This window comes from Cricetulus griseus, chromosome 5, assembly GCF_003668045.3.
Source record: "Cricetulus griseus strain 17A/GY chromosome 5, alternate assembly CriGri-PICRH-1.0, whole genome shotgun sequence".
NCBI classification, from domain to species: domain Eukaryota; kingdom Metazoa; phylum Chordata; class Mammalia; order Rodentia; family Cricetidae; genus Cricetulus; species Cricetulus griseus.
The window spans coordinates 178,555,064-178,572,760 of record NC_048598.1 but is presented as its reverse complement, the minus strand read 5'-3'; the positions used below and the strand labels follow the sequence as shown (position 1 = coordinate 178,572,760).

The 17,697-nt window shown below is 42.8% G+C and overlaps 1 pseudogene; it reads right to left on the bottom strand.

Annotated features, from left to right (window-relative positions):
• Positions 1 to 17,234: 17,234 nt before the first annotated feature.
• Positions 17,235 to 17,697, bottom strand: LOC113838291 (annotated as a pseudogene).

Genomic DNA, 17,697 nt, shown 5'->3' with positions numbered 1-17,697 from the left:
GGGCTCTCAAAGTCCCTTATTACACCAGGGAAAAATACTGATCCATTACCAGTGGCCCCCTAGAGTTCTGAGGCCTCCTAATTGACATCCATGTTCAGGGTCTGGATCAGTCCTGGACTGGCCTCCCAGACAGCAGTCTGGGGTCCATGTGCTCCCCCTTGTACAGGCCAGCTATTTCTGTGGGTTTCACCAGCCTGGTACCAAACCCTTTGATCTTCATTCCTCCTTCTCTGCAACTAATTTCCAGAGGTCATTCAGTGTACATCTGTGGGTGTCTGCCTGTGCTTCCATCAGCCACTGGATGAGAGCTCTAGGATGGCATAAAGGTAGTCATCATTCTCATCATAGGGGAAGGACATTGAGGTTATCCTTTCTACCATTGTCTAGATTGTCAGTTGGTATCATCCTTGTAGATCTCTGGAAATCTCCCTAGTGCCAGAACTCTCCTTGAACCTGCTCTCTTCTATTCTTCTCCCAACTCAACATTTCTGTTCCTCTGTTTCCTCCTCTCCTCTCCTCTTCTCCTCCACTCATTCTGGCAGCTCCCTTTCCCCTACCCTCATGCTCCCAATTACCTCAGGAGTCCCTGCCCCTTCCCATTCTCTGGGGTCCATGCATTTTTCACTTAGAGTACCTCTTGCTACCTACTTTCCTTGGTGAAGAGGATTGTAGGGTGGTAATCCTTTGCTCTATGTCTAAAATTCATATATGAGTGAGTACCTAACATGTTTGTCTTTTTTTACTGGGTTACCTCACTCAGGATGGTTTCTTCTAGTTCCATCCATTTGCATGCAAATTTCAGGATTCCATTGTTTTTTTCGGCTGTGTAGTACTCCATTGTATAAATGAACTACATTTTCTCTATCCATTCTTCAGTTGAGGGCATCTACGTTCTGGCTATTACAAACAATGCTGCTATGAACATGGTTGAACATATGTCCTTGTTGTATGTATGTGCATTATTTGGGTATATGCCCAGGAGAGGAATTGCTGGATCTTGAAGTAGACTGATTCCCATTTTTCTGAGTAACCACCATACTGATTTCCAAAGTGGTCTTACAATTTCACACTCCCACCAGCAATGGAGGAATGTTCCTTTTTCTCCACATCCTCTCCAGCATAGATTGTCACTGGTGTTTTTGATTTTACCCATTCTGGCCAGTGTAAGATGGTATCTCAGAGCTGTTTTGAGTTGCATTTCTCTGATGGCCAAGGATTTTGAGCACTTTCTTAAGTTCCTTTCAGTCATTTCAGATTCCTCTGTTGAGAATTCTCTATTCAGTTCTGCAGCTCACTTTTTAATTTCATTGTTTGGTGCTTTGGTGGCTAGCTTCTTCAGTTCATTGTATATTTTGGAAATCAGCCCTCTGTCAGATGTGGGGTTGGTGAAGATCTTTTCCCATTCTGTGGGCTGTCATTTTGTCTTACTGACTGTGTCCTTTGCCTTACAGAAGCTTCTCAGTTTCTGGAGGTCCCATTTATTAATTGCAGATCCCAATGCCTGTGCCTCTGTTGTAAAGTTTAGGAAGCAGTCTCCTGAGCCAATTCCTTCAAGGGTATCTCCCACTTTCTCTTCTAGAAGATTCAGTGTGGCTGGATTTACGTTGAGATCTTTGATCCAGTTTTGTGCATGTTGACAGATATGGATCTCTCTGCAATCTTCTGCATGTCTGAATCCAGTTGTGCCAGCACCATTTGTTGAAGATGCTATCTTTTCTCCATTGTATAGATTTAGCATCTTTGTAAAATATAAGGTTTCCTTACACATTTTAATCCTCTAATCAGAATGATAAATATAAAAGTTTGGATTGCTAGTAATGAACTTGTCAAGCTTCAGCCTTTTTGTGGTCTTTCCATCCTGGCCTGTTTAAATTCTTTTCTCACTGACCATAATCAGGAAACCATAGCTTGGTGAGTAAGTGCTGGTGATTTCAAGGTTTGTGTCAACTGGACTCATATGGTTGTTGAGGAAATATTTGCCCAAATAAAAGCAGAAATTTGGGAGATATTGAAAGTTAAACCAACAGACTCCTGGTGTCTATATTGTGCCTAAAATGCAGGTTCACTGTGGTTAGCATATGTCACTGGCAGCAATGTGGGCTGACCTCAACCTGGTGTTAGGGAACATTAAGGCAGTGGATCTCTTGGTCTTCATCATCACACTGTGCTTTTCACTAACTCTGTTTGCCTTGATATCAGTAATCTCACATTCTATAGTCTGTTTGGTCACTAAAACTTCTTGACACATAGCTTCGGTCACTATAATAGTATCCAGAGAACACTCAGGCCTAGAAAAGTAGATTTTCTTTTCCTTTTCCAGATTCCTGTAATCTGTTATTAACACTGAATTAGCACCAACCAAAACTTTTCCCATTGATCCTTCTCTAACTCATCTGTAAACACTGCAGCTTTCCTACCTTCAGCTGAGTCAAAGTGTTCACAGCAGTGAGCATGCAGGCAACATGAACAAGAAAACAGCAGCGGAAAGCAGAAAACAGAGATAAGGACCCTGTTGCCAATGGAAAGGAGATAGAACAGAGACCTTAGATGACATTACCTGGCTTGTACACAATGGAAACTTAGAGTTTCCACAAGAAGGGGAACAAGAAACCCCTGCAAAGGAATCATTGCATGGGACTGAGTTGCACTGTAATCTTTACAAGGATGCAAATTTCCAATACAATTATGTAAAACTGTGAAATACCTGCATCCTTCCAGAGCTTTAACAAATTGGACTTTGGAAACACCCTGTTTTCCCAACTTCCTGAGGTAGTCACATTCATTCATGGAAGATTTGGATTCTGTTCCCCAAGATGGGAAATAAATAGTAAGGTTTTCAGATCATTTAAATTTCCCCATGATTTCCATCTAAACCTTTCATCACCAAGTCTTAAAATTATAGACACTGTGGAAAATCAAGGAGTTTTATTTTTGTTTTTATTCTGACAGCAGGTTGCAAACACATATCTTAGATTCTCCATGGGGAAATCATTGTATGCATAGTTAAATGGAAACAGTAGTAACTGTGATAGAATAGGACATGGCCAAGGGTCCCTAGAAGATTATTTGAACAGGAAGAAGAAACCACGTATTCTAAAATGTAATCAGACGTACACTTATTTACAGGGAAGTACATGGTGTCAAATGAGAACTGCCTGTCATCTGAGGGCCATCTACTATTTCTGAGTAGCTCCAGCATTTCTTAAGGAACTGTGTTGTTCCCAAGCTCCTGTGTAGGGAGGCTTGTGTGTGACTTCACACTGAAGTCTCCTCCTGTACCTCTGGAACAGTAGGTCATGGCAGGAGGTTCATTTAAGAAAACTTGGTGATTGAGGTATCCCTACCAATGCTGATGCTGGGGTTCAAGTCCCTATTGCAAATTCTGTCTCCAGTAGTCCAGTACCTTCTTTTTGACACAGTTAAAAATAGTATTTATGAGTGTAAACACAGGAGGATTTGTTCAATTTGATGGTTTCAATTACAGTGCAAATTTAAGTACTGTTTGGACAATATATCCCAGCATTGGGAGTGAGTACCAACGTCACTACAGACTTTGTACCTCAGCCATGTGCAGTTCACCTCAGGAAATCCCTGCCCTGCCTTGTGGGGTGGGTCACACAGCTGCAGTGATGTGTGGACCCCACTCAGTCTGTGGCACATTCCTTAGGCACAGCCACAACTGCTTCCTGTCAATAATCTAGGAAGTGCTATGACATTCAGATGTATCCAAGGATGGAAGTAATGGAGAACCCAACATAGAATTAATTTTTTAATGGTTAAACTACTGTAAGGCCAAGGTGAGCTGTCTTTCAAAACATGGTTTTATTTAAAAGAAAAATTCCTAAGACCAGAGAGATGGCTCAGCTGGTTTGGGTTAGATTCACAATCAAAAGTACAAGAAATACTACTGTGTATCCTGTCTTCAGAGACAGAATGAGGAACAAATAAACAAACACGGCATTTCAGCAACAGAGAAACAAAAGACTCACTGTGTTCTCTGTGCTTAGGGAGTGGGAAGAAAATCAGAGCAAACCAGGTGTTTTTCATTCCCTGCTCTGAGTTCTTAGGGTTGGTAAGGGCTGAGCGCCCCCTGCTGGCCCAGAGCTCCTCTGCAGGGAGGTTTTTGTCTGGGCTCGTGCTGAAGTCCCCTCACTGTGTGTCTTGCACAGTAATATGTGGCTGTGTCCTCAGTGGTCACAGAGTTCAGCTGCAGGAAGAACTGGTTCTTGGCTGTGTCTCTGGTGATGGAGATGCGGCTCTTGAGGGATGGGTTGTAGTCGGTGCCACCATTAACTGTGTTCCCCATCCACTCCAGCTTTTTCCCTGGGAACTGCCTGATCCAGCTCCATTCGTAACTACTGGTGATGGATTCACCAGTGACAGAGCAATTGAGGGACAGCGACTGTGATGGCTTCACCAGGCCAGGTCCTGACTCCTGAAGCTGGATCTGGGACAGGACACCTGCAGACAGGAAGAGTCAATTCTGTCAATCACATGATGTCACATCCCCTCATGAACACATGTATGAAATGGTCACACTCACCAGGAAGGGCTGTCACCAGGTACAGAAGACACAACAGTCTCATCTTTTAGGCTACACCCCCTTTTCTCAGAGGTCAGCCTCCTGTGAGAGAGATGTGAGCTCCCACAGCCCAGGGTGGGATTTAACTTAGATCTAGAAGATGAATTTGCCTGTGGGGAGTCAGACTTGTCTTTATTAAAGAAGAAGGTGGATACCACTCCATTTACTTATTACAACTTGGCCCTCACTGTGTCTGACTTCCTATCGTGTGAGTCTAGAATAAGAGAGCATGGGGACTACAGGGATCACAAGAAACACATACTGGCATAACCCCACCACTGCTCCCTAGCACAATACCCCCACCAAATTCTTCTGCTCCTATATATTGCATCTTACTCAACCAAAGTATTTCTTAACATTTTATGTATTATTCATTTTAAAACATTATTAATTTATTTTTTACATCCCAATAACATTGCCCCTATAGTCTCTCCTCCTGTTCCCCCATCACCTGCAACTTGCCACCTTCGCCTCAGAGAGGGTAAGGGATCCCTAGAATTCTACTGTCTTGCCAATCATCTCATTGAGGCAGCACTAGGGCACCTGCCCATCCCCACACCCCTGTGTCTTGCCTGAGCAAAGCATCTCTCCACGTAGAGAGAGGGCTCCACTAAGTTAGTTTGTGCATTAAAGTTAGATCTTAGACCCATTGCCAGTGGCCTCATAAGTTGTCCCAGTCACACCATCATCACCTATATTAAGGGGGTCTAGATCCATCTTAGGCAGGTTCCCCATTTGTTGGACCAGGGTCATTGATGTCTCACTAGCTCAAGTAAAATGATTCTGGAGGTTTCCCCATCTTGGTGTTGACTCCTTTGTTCATATTCTTGCTCCTAGCTCACTTCTATTGTACTCCAGGAGCTTGGCCCAAAAATTAGTTGTTGATTTCTACATTTGACTCCATCTGTTTCTGGAAGAGGGTTTGGCTTTAGAGGTTGTGGATTGTATGCTGAATATCTTTTGCTTTATGTCTTTTTTCCATTTATGAGTGAGTATATACTATACTTGTCTTTCTGGGCTTGGATTAGCTCACTCATGATGGGTTTTTTCCTAGTTCTTTGCATTTGCCTGAAAATTTTTGGATGTCATTTTTCTCAGCACTGAGAGTAATCCATTGTGTTAATGTACCACATTTTCATTATCCATTCTTCAGTTGAGAGGCATCTAGGTTGTTTCCAAGTCCTGGCTTTTAGGAATAATCCTCCATAACCATAGTTGCTGCTCCTGTGTTTGTAAGGTCATTGATAACCTTCTTTGGACATTTGTGTTCATGAGTTAGTGGTTTCTGATTAGGAAGACCACACTGCTCAATTTTTCCCCTTTTCCACACATGAGATGGGTTTCTGTCTTTCCCAGAAAGTCAGCACGCTGTCATGATCTTGTAGCACAGGTCCACACCTACTTCTCGCTCCATCCAGACAGTTGAATGTAGAGGAAACACCTGCTGATAGAATCAGCAGCATCCCACACTCCCTCCTCCTCCTCAACTTTTGTAGACAACAAGGTTTCTAGTGAATGAAACAGAATAAATCAAAATAAGATAGAAACAAACTAAGACATTGGACAGGACAAAACAAATCAAACAAAAAACTGAAGAAAAGAGCCCAAGAAATGGCACAAGAAACAGGTGTGGATGCAGAGATCACCTGATTTACATATTCAGGAATCCCATAAAAACATAATTAGAAGCTTTACTATATGAGAAGAAGGAACTCTAGGACAAAATAAGACATAGATATAAATGTATAAAATGTTAATAAAGCCCTGTGACATCATAATACAAGGGACCTCCCAAATGCATTAGGATTGGATCCTGATGACATCAGCTGATGGACCTGTACCACATGCTCAGGGGTGTTTGGTTTTCCTAGTTAGACTCCCTTAGAGAAATCTCATTTTTCATTTAAAATATTTTATAATTGTTGATAAATTCTGGATTACATGTACACTTCTTTCAGCTCTATAACTCCATCTACTGTCAACACACAAGTTCTAGTTTTCCATTGTGAGAAAAACTGTCTTCATGGTGAGGGAGAAAGCCTTTGAATGGGGTCATTTCTGCTTTTGTAGCATTCCCAGGAGAGTGACATACATTCTAGGAACTAAGTGACCTTGTGTCCTTCTGGAGTAGGGTTCTAACTGCCATAGGAGACGGTGTTCTGAGCCTTGTGTGTGGTTAACTCAGAGGAATAAATCTTGAGTAGATTGAGAGAACACACTTTCTCGCCCCTCTGCTCTTACTCCCCAGGGTCTGCATCACTAATATATTTTGGTTTTCCCTTTTGCTGTCTCACAACAATCACATTTAGCAATGATGTTGTTCTATACACTTGATATAATATTGGACTGTGTCCCTGTTTGTTAACTTTGACATAACATGGTCTCCATTCGGTGATCCTCACTCCCATGTAGGGGTTGCTCTTCAGTGTTTGTAGACAATTTATTCTGTCTCAGCCATCCTGTACAGGTCAGGAGATTTTCCTAGAAATATTGTGAGACTTGGATGCAACATGGCAGCCGTAAGATGGAGTTCTGTGGAAGATCAAAGCTATGTCTACCCTTCAGAAATCCAGTCTTTTCCCACAGAAGTCAGCCCTGCAAAACTTGCATGGGAACAGAAAGTTCACATGTAACAGCAGCCCAACATCCATACCAATATTAGTCTTTCTGTTGATGGTTCCCAGAATTGACAAAAAAGGGAACCCTCTTTCCTATATATCCTGAAACTGATGTTTATATTAGACAAATGGAGTTCTTCATGATGGTGTTCAAACTTTACTTTGCACAGGTTAGAGTAGGAGGGCAATATACCTTGGAGGACAAGTAAATTCTCTCCACCTTTACTTGGAGTAGGAGACACTTCCTAAGTATTCTGTGATCAGCTAAAAAAAGGCCCAGAAGTTAAGGAAGGATAAGAATAAACTTTGAGAAAAAAATTCCAGGAGAAAAATAATTACAATGGCAGGAAAACAGAAATTCCAACCAATTCTCCACCTGACTGTGTTAATGTATGTGAGAGGAGCCAGGTCAGATGAGAAAAACTGTTTTTGCTACTCAGGGCAAATATTTATACAACTTGTTGAGTCAGATCTGAGTTTTTTTTTAAGTGTTCAATGGAGATAATCTCACTTTATTGTTGTTGTAGTTATTTTGATGAAAATATTTAGATTGTAGCCATGTTACCAATGGCAGAATTAATTCTGTTCTTGGAATTCAGCCTTTGCATAACCAGAATGTGTGTTCTATATAAAACCATAACAAAACCAAAAAAGCATACACTGACAGAACTGATTGGATTCAGACATGCCAAAGTTATAACAGATGGAAAACCCAAGAGAGGTCCTCACTTGCCCTTCTGCTTCTAAGAACAAAGTGTTGGGGTCAGTGTGTCATGCACTTTACACTGGTTACAATCTATGTCAGTTAGTGTCAATCTAGAACTTGTGACAAAGACAATCCTATTACAGGGAGCAGAGGAATGAACACATAGTGTTCTCAGGACACTGATCATGTGAATTTGGTGGTGAGGACATCCCTGAATTTACCACCATAGGCTCACATGATTGCATATTCATGAGCAGGGTTCTTCATAGATAAGGACTTAGTTCAGCTGGAGAAGAAGGAGGTGGAGGAAACCTGGATCAGGCAGCAGGATGCTGAGGTCCAAGTCCTAATCCTTTGTGAGGAGGCAGACATTCCCGAGTCCTGTGCAGACTCTGTAATAATAACAGTCACTATTCTCTCAATTTAAAGATAGAATGGCACCCTGAGATACTTGGTCCTCTTGGTGACCAAACTGGTTTCAGGTGGGGGGTAATGAATGTGATTGGAATTTTCCAATGCTCCTAAATAGGGAGAATTTGAATTCTTTCATTTTCTGCTTTTCTTAAATAACAACAACAGTGAGTTCACATCTGCATCAATCCTGTTGTGTCTGGAAAGCTTTGTCTCCTTGGTGTCCTCCATTCCCTCTGGAATTTATTATCTGTGAGCATCCTCTTTTGCAGGGTTCCATAAGCTCTGTGGGGACAGAATTGAAGAAGACATCACATTAAATGTTCCAAGGTCTCTCACTTTTCACACATTCTCCAGGTATTCTTTGTATTCCTGAATATTGCAGTAGGCTCTATGATAATAAATGAGCAAGACACTGATCTATGTATATAGGGGAATTCACTGGAGTTATTTTATTTCTAGTTCCTTTAGGATAACATGAATATTTGTTATTCCCCAGGTCTCACTTTTCTAATCTTAGGTTCTTGGCCACCATAGTGTCAGGATTGGTTCCATCACATGGAGTGGGCCTTAAATGTAATCTGTATATTGGTTGATTCATTCCACAAGTTTTTGCACACTATGTATCAACCTCTCCTGCAGGCTTGCCATGACTGTAGATCTAAGGCTGTAGATCTAACTCTGCAGGATGAGGTGTTTGGGCTTCCAAATGACTTCTCCAGCAGACAGCAGATAAGTCCTAAAGTCTTGTTTTCACATCCACTAAGAGATGCCTTCCTGAGTGCAGGTTGTCATTATGAATGCATGTATTAGTTGATAAATAAAACAGTGTTTGCTCATTATCCAAGCAGGAATAATAGTTTGGGTTTCTAGATCAATAGAATTCTGGGAAGAGGAAAGCAGAGAGGCCTGAGAGGAGACACCATGCAATCAAGGGAGGAGTAACAGAACTGGAACATTGTCTGGTAAGAAAAGACCACATTTAAATATTTAGCTTAATAGAAATAGGATAATAATTAGCAGGGCATTGGTGGCCCACGCCTTTAATCCCAACACTCAGGAGTCAGAGGCAGGCAGATTTCTTGGACAGCCTGGTCTCCAGAGCGATGCCAGAGTAGTCGCCAATGCTACACAGAGAAACCCTTTCTCTAAAACCAAAAAAAGTGAAAGAAATGGGGCAATAATTAAGAGAGAGCTAGCCAGTAAGAAGCCCTAGCCATCACCCATCAGATTTATAATTAATGTCTCTGTGTGCTCATTTGGGGGCAGAATTGGTGGTGGGGTGGGACAGCAACCTCGGAATTCACTTCTGTGTTCATCAGAGAATCATTCTGTCACCAACTTTGTGAGTTTACATGTGTTTCTGCCATGTTGTATCTGGAAAACACTGATTCCTTTATGTTTTCTACAACCTCTGGTTCTTAGAATCATTCTAACTACTCTTCTTCATAGGTTCCTGCATAGGAAAGTTTCTTAAATTTGATCAGTTGCAGGAACGTGTTACTATTCTGTGTTTGTTTGTTTATGTTTTTTGGGACAGGGATTCCCTACATATTTTCTGAGCCTGTCCTGGAACTTGTTCTGTATACCAGGCTGGCCTCCAACTCACAGAGATTGACTGACCTCAGCCTCCCATATGCTGGGATTAAATGAGTGCACCACCATCACCACCTGACTTATGTAGCTCTTCTTAAAAATAGGATATTGAAGCAGATCTTTTGGGCAGCTGGCCAAACTCTACTGCAAACTTCAGGTTCCTCTCTGTCCCTGAGATATGACCTGAGCCTAAAATATCAGTTTCCTGTTCCATGAGTTGATTCCTATAGAATTTGCTTCTTTACACATCATGAGCATCACATGTGATAGAAAACTTTTCATGGACCCACTCTGTTACAGCTGCCCCAACATACCTAGATTCAGTTGACAGAGTCAGTCACATCTTGGTATCACTAAGAAAAAGTCCCACCTTCCCTTCCAGCCTCCATCTTGCTCAGACCTTACTAATCGCCTAAACTGAGAGTCCTTCAGGGACTGAAAGTGAGGTGGTCCCTCATAGGCTCACAGGTTTGAATCCTTGGTTCTCACTTGTTGGAACTGTTTGTAAAGGTTAGGAAGTGTGACCTTGTTGAGGAAAGAGCGTCATTGGGAATATCTGGGGATTCTACAGACCCATGCTGTTTCAGAGACCACTGGTTCTTGCTCATAGATCAAGCTATTATCTCTTAGCTGACGATCAAGTCACTAAGCCTTTATTCAGCCATCATCCACTGTAAAGCTCTGAGCTGTAAAAAATGAATTGCTTCTATTTTTACAATGCCTTGGTCAGGGTATTTTATCACAACACTAGAAAAGTAACTAAGATAGGTGTCCTTAGCAGTTTGCACAGTGAGGTGAATTTGCAGAGACTGAAGTTAGAATTTCTGTGGCTCTCAGCTAAATGTATCACAGATAGATACAATGTGATCTATGATGGCAAATTGTGTGTTTGTGTCTCTCTCTGTGTGCACGTGATCGTAGGTGAGTGTGTGTGTGTGTGTGTGTGTGTGTGTGTGTGTGTGGGTTGTGTGTGGGGGTGTGTGTGTGCGTGTGCGTTTGCGTACACGTGCATGTGTGCAAGTGACTTTCTAGGTAAATAGATTCTTGCTTAATCTCATTTCTCAGGAACTTTTCCTGATGGGCTCGTTTTATACAATTTTCCGTGATGAACAGAGATGACAGTCATGGAGTAATGAACAGAGTCAGCTAAAAGCACAGCTAGGTCACATCTGAACTGAAGTGCACAGTCCTCAGGGAGAGTAGAGAGGGGAGGTTCCAGACCTGCCAGGGTTGATGGTCTAATGATCTTTGCACAAACTTCCTCCTGGTTTTCCCTTAAACACACATTCATGAGTATTGTAATCAAGAAATCTGACCAAGGCTCTGCAAAGAGTAAGAAGAGATTCAGGAATGTCCACGGAATTCCTTATCATGTGATTTCAATGACTATGTCAGGGTCCTTTATGTCCTCAGAGCTGTCAGTTTGCATTTTGTACATGGGGGACTGTGCTTCATTCTTAAAATAGTACAGGGAGAAGACGTGATGTATTGAGGACACTGTATCCCTTCAGAGCACACGTGTAGAGAGAATTTCCCTGAAACAGCAAGGAAAAGTGGAGCCCAGACCTGAGAGGATCACATCTCATCTGTATCATCTCCTGGACTGAATCTGTGTCTGTTTGTGCACTGCGCCCCCTGGTGGTCTCAAGGTGAGGTTTATGTCCGGGTTCACACTTAAGTCTCATCATTGTGTAGCTCTCACAGTAATAGGTGGCCGTGTCCTCAGTCATTAGATTGTTCCTTTGCAGGTACAGAGCACTCTTGCCATTGTCTCTGGAATGGCGAATCGGCCCTTCACAGATTGCACATACCTTTTGGCACTGCTGTCTCCATTAATGTCTGCAACCCACTCCAGCCCCTTCCCTGGAGCTTGGTGAACCCGTTTCATCCAGTAGCTAGTAAAGGTGAATCCAGAGGCTACACAGGAGAGTCTCAGGGACCCCCGGCTTTTCCAGGTCACCCCCAAAATACACCAGGTGCTCCTCGCACTGGACACCTGCAAACCCAGAGACTACCGTCAGTAAAATGCCACACAGGCTCCATCGAGCTCATATCCACTAACACACTCTGTATCTCATCTCCATTAATCACCTTTTAAAAGAGCAACAAGGAAAACCCAAATCAGCTCCAAATCCATGCTGTGAACTCTGCTAAGTGCTGATCACTGAGTGTGAAGACCTGAGATTCCAGGGTTGGGCTCCTTTGTCTGAGCTTCAGGGTCAGCGCGGGACTGGTTATCATGGGAGGGGAGAGGCCTTATTTGCATGTCTTCCTGCTCTATAACAAGTTCTGTAGTTAGTAATAAAAGATAGCATGTCACATTATGTAGGGGAAGCTGTAGCAACACCTACTTAGGGCCTGGCTACAGGTGTGCCTGACCATGTTTGCAAGGGCGTGGTCAGGGTGACATAGAGTGAGACTTTCAGGGGACTGCATTTCTCTTTCAGTTTCACTTTGGTACTTGCTGGACAGACTGCTGCCATGCCAGCTGGCTAGGTCGCTCTGTAAGTAAGGCTTTTCCCTATTAAATACTCTTATATTTCTACTTTGCTCCATATTGGTAATTCCCCACTATATCTGGTTGTCAGGAGTGGGATATTGGAAACCCACAGTCCATTTGGGACAGGCTATGGGACCCACCAGGCCTGTGGCCTAGGCCCGGAAAGCGCCCTCTATCCACAGGTGCTCCTGTCTAGCAGCCGAACCCGCTGCTGCTGAGCTGCTCCCAGCTCTGAGACTCCTACGGTTTTTCCACCATGCTCTCTGGACCAGCTTGGACTGCGGTTTACCCACGCCCAGAGGCCTCCAGCCCTTGAACCCAATATGTCTCGGCTCTCAGGAGGGTCTGTGCAGTGGTCTTAAAGCTGCTCCTCATTCAGTGGTTGCGCCGCAGGGCCATATACTCTCTAAGATAAGCGCAGTCGCTTTTGTGACCTCTCTCCACAGCTGCCACCCAACACTGCCAAATGCTGCAGATTAACTGAACACCTGTGCCACCCACTGGTCAAAGATAGTTACTACATCTGGAGTAAAAATCAGGTAAAATCATGGCAGAATTTTTATCATTTGCTAAAATTGGTAATATTTTTGCTTATTATGTGAATTCAATGTTTGAGGAGGATGCTAATTTGCCAATTACTGGCCTATATGCCGTGATGGCAGTTAGCTTGCTGGTACAAATAAAACCATTAGCCAGAGGGCTCGGAAACAGGGACAGAGATAACCTCACCACCTGCTTGCAGGAAATAACAGCTTTATGCAATGAGGTTTTAGAGAACAGATTAGGTCAGACCACAATTGTGCAGCAAGTGGAACAAAAATTGGATGATAGGCTTGGCTCTGTGTCCAATATGCTAAAGACAGAGCAATTTTAGCAAATGATAAATATTCCGCCATAGTTTTACCTGATTTTTACTCCAGATGCAGTAACTATCTTTGACCAGAAGGTGGCGAAAGCGTTCAGCTACTTGGTGTGGTGTTTGGCAGCGGTGGGTCAGGCAGCGGCTGTGCTTATCTCAGAGAATATACGGCCTTGTGGCCACAACCACTGAAAGAGATGTGCTTTACTCCAAAAGTGGCCAGGGGAAGCCTCTGCTGAAAGCCGAGGCCTACTCGACACTAGGCAGTTAGAAACTGTCTCCATGCTGGGTGGATGTTTCTGAGCAGCTCAGCTGCAGCGGGGAGAGAGGGCACTTTCCCAGCCTAGTCTGCCGTCGGGGGTGGGGGGTGGGGAGGACCATCAGGCTGTCCCAAATGGGGCCAAGGTCCTGCTCCTGACACCAGATAAAGTGGGAAATTGCCAAGTGGAAATATAAGGGTATTTAATAGGGAAAAGCATTACTTACAGAGCGACCTAGCCAGACGGTGTGACTGCAGTCTGTAGGCAAGCCGAAAAGGAAACTGAAAGTGCCCATCCACTGAATGCCTCCCACTCTACGTCACCCTGACCACACCCTGATTTTCCGAGATTTTCAGTCTCTGATTAAATTATGTATCTCAAAATTGGAGAATATCTGCCATTGTCTCCAAGAGATTCCAAGATCATCACACATATCCCCCTCCAAAGGAAAATATCCTGGAAGGGATGAAACAGAGACAAAGTCATCGAGTTTGGGTGAAGGGGCAAGAGGGTCAGAGACATAAGGACAGCTGGTTCCTGATGTAGGGAAGGCAGGCAACAGACTCTTCTGAAGAGTGAACTTCATTTCTAACCAGGAACACTTATGTTGTGTTTCAGATTCCCTGTTCATGGAGGACATAAAAGAGTGGTGTTCTGTCTTAATTCTGTGATATGATATGAGCTGCAATGCATATAGACATAATTACCCAATTTTTCAGAGATGTACTTGAAGTGCTCTGGTCCAAGGCAAAAAAAGAAACATGAGTATAAGTGTGGATTATGCAGCACAAAAAAAAATAAAATGCAGGAATGCAGGAATTTGATTCAACAAAAGCTTATACAAATGTTGATTAACTCTCCCTGACAATAAGGGCTTACAATTAAAAAATATTACCGTAAAGTTGTATCAGAGTAACTCATGCACTCAGAACATTTCTCTGAACTACTTCATGACACTCAAAATTCCAGAACTCAGATATAGTCATCATGAGAGATTATTTAATATATTTCCAATCAGTGCTGTAGGCATGTCTCCAGCTGCGACATGTGAGGTAAAAAGCACTTTAGAGAGAACACGTGTTAGATAAAGTGTAATTACTATTTCATCCTTTAGAAATTCTCAAGCACTTGGATTGAAAATGATGGTACTGCTATGTGATTCCTGTGAGGAGAGCATGTTATATGTTGCAGACATGACTCATGGGATTCAGGAACCGCACAGATTAGAGAAGCAAACAAACCTGCGTTAGGTACTGTGTCAAGTCTGCTACCAGAGGCAGGATTTAATCACTTGAGGTGCAAACGTCATCCAGCCAGGGGAAAGAAAGTTGATGTCTCATGAGAATTCATCAGCAATATCCCCAGCAAGCTGAAATTCTGAAAATCTAACAGGTGACATGCCTTAATCACATAGTGAAAAGTCTGGGGTAAATCTGAACACACAGATGGGAAGGGAGCTGTACACACACCTGGGACATCACCCCAGAGTGAAGGACACTCATCCCTTAAACGTAAGACTGGAAAGAGGAAGCTGCTCGCACATGAGGTCCAGGGTGCTGTGTCCTCAAGAGATGAAGGTGGCTTCAAACCCAGGATGTTGAAGGGAACAGGGTGTAAATTCACAAGTTGGGTAGTGATATATGTAAGGTGTGAAAACTTCACTTTTCCACTTTCAGGATCTTAAATGTGCAAAGGAACAGTCTGTAATTAATTGACTTTCTTCTCTTTTCCCAAGTCTCTCTCTCTCTCTCTCTCTCTCTCTCTCTCTCTCTCTCTCAGACACACACACACACACACACACACACACACACACACACACACACACACCTATATTGAGGTTTAATATTCCAAATTTGATTAAAAATGTTTCATTTTATGGAAAACATTCCCAGAAAAATGCATGATGGAAACCTATAATGGAAGACATATTATGCTATTATGCAATCATGCCCAACTTCTCATTCTCACCTTCTCTCCTTCTCTCCTTCTCTCCTTCTCTCCTTCTCTCCTTCTCTCCTTCTCTCCTTCATCTGAGCTGAGGCCTTTACAGGGCAGTGAACAATGCCTTGGGACCACAGCTCCTAGACTTGTCTATCAGAAATGCCTGGGCTCAACACTGTGGGTGGAGCTCCAAGGCCTGAGATCCCAGGTCACAGTCATACATTCCAGCTGAATAAACCCTCCTGACAGTGGAAAGATGTTACAGATAGATTCACGATGCTGGTTCTGATGACTAGAAGTCATGTTTGAAAATTTCCATCATTCTCTGTGTATAAGCAATTGATTTTTCTTCTCAATAAGGTTCGTATGTAATGACTAAAACATGTATGTGCAATATTAACAAAGAATTTTTACTGTACTAAATTTGGAGTCTTGTCACCGTAGCTACATCATGAGAATTGCACGGTCTCTGCAGTTATTTGAGGTCAGGACAGGAAACCTTAGGGTCTCAGAAGACTCACTCACTCTCCGGATGTTTCTTTCACCCACTGAACTTTCTTGCCCAGTGTAAGTTGTGTTTAGAGTGGTCCCTGTTGGTCCTGAGCATCCTCAAATTGAGTTTGTTTCTGAGGACACAGGGAACCTTCTCATCCTGTCTTCCCAGTTGGGGGAACATAGGAGGAAACTTTATACAGTCATTGCTATGTCAAGCAGTAAATTAGATTCAGCATGGGTTTGCATAATCTCTAACACAGAATCGGCCAAGGGGATTCATGCCTGCCACAATGCATTTCCCACATGCTTGCATACATATTAACCATGTGACATTCATATTTGTAAGGGGAGGAGAAGCTATGTCTGCTAGGGGAACTTAAAAGTTAGTGTACTGAGATAAAGAGACATCAACTAAATCATAACTTTGAGATTACCAAATATCAATTGTTCTCCATGCTGGTTGTTACACATGTTTTTAAAATGCAATACTCTACAGCATGAGCATGAAGAGCAGGTATCCAATGCACTGTTAAGAGTTGATGCTGTATCAATGTAGGTCCATGTTCTATAAAGTCTGTGTACTTTAGAGCTGGGAACTTGGACAGGGAAGGCAATAAATGTGGGACAAGAGACTGAGGTATAATTTCAGAACCTACCTAAATTAACATAGAGTTGATAAATTAGTTGTGTGAAAAGTAATTTAATAATACATTTGTATATCTTACAGGAATTACACATGTGTAGCAGTGCATCTTGACATAAATATCTGTTACATTCTAAGATATTGGAACTTCTGCTGGACCACACAGCCAGAGTCAACAATATACCTGGAAGCCACTTAAGACTTAAGGAGGTTTTATTTGCCCTGAAGTTGGTGATTTGGAATTGAAAGGTCAACTGTGTATCATACTTTATTCTCAGCTATTGGTGCAAAAGTTCTCATCACTCAAAATCCAGATATATTTTCATCATAATTCATCATCGCAGCTTTCCTTTGTTATTATTTTATTAAACAAGATCTGTGTCAATGGAGGCAGTCACTGGTAAGATTTCCCCAGATATAGTGAACTCTAGGGGCATCCTATATCAATACCACTTTATATTTAGTTGTCTTTTACAAAGTTGACAAAAGCAATATACGTTTGTGAGGAGGAGACAGACAAATGCACTCTCAGATTGCTTATTTCTGAGCAGGTCTCCAGACTGATGTTATCTGTCATCTCAGTCCCAGGGCAGCTTCCTGTTCTGCCAGGGTTTCTGACACACTCAGGATGTGGTTGCAACACTGTGTCTTGCACAGTAATAGATTGCAGAATCCTCAGATGTCAGGCTGCTGAGTTCCATGTAGGCTGTGCTGGAGGATGTGTCTGCAGTCAGTGTGGCCTTGCCCTTGAACTTCTGTGCATAGGCAGTAGCACCAATATAAGGATGGACAGCTCCAATCCACTCCAGGCCCTGTCCAGGCTTCTGCTCACCCAGTGCACTTCATACTCAGTGAAGGTGAAGCCTGAAGCCTTGCAAGACAACTTCACTGAGGTTCCAGGCTTCACCAGCTTAGACCCAGATTGCTGCAGCTGGACCTGGGAGTGGACAGCTGTGGAGAAAATGGCAGAGTAGGTGTCACTTACACCTCATTCTCTGGCTCCTCTTCAGGTTTGTAACTGGAGAGTCCCTTACCTGTAGAAACTGAGATGAGGAAGACAATGATCCAGCTCCATCCCATGGTGAG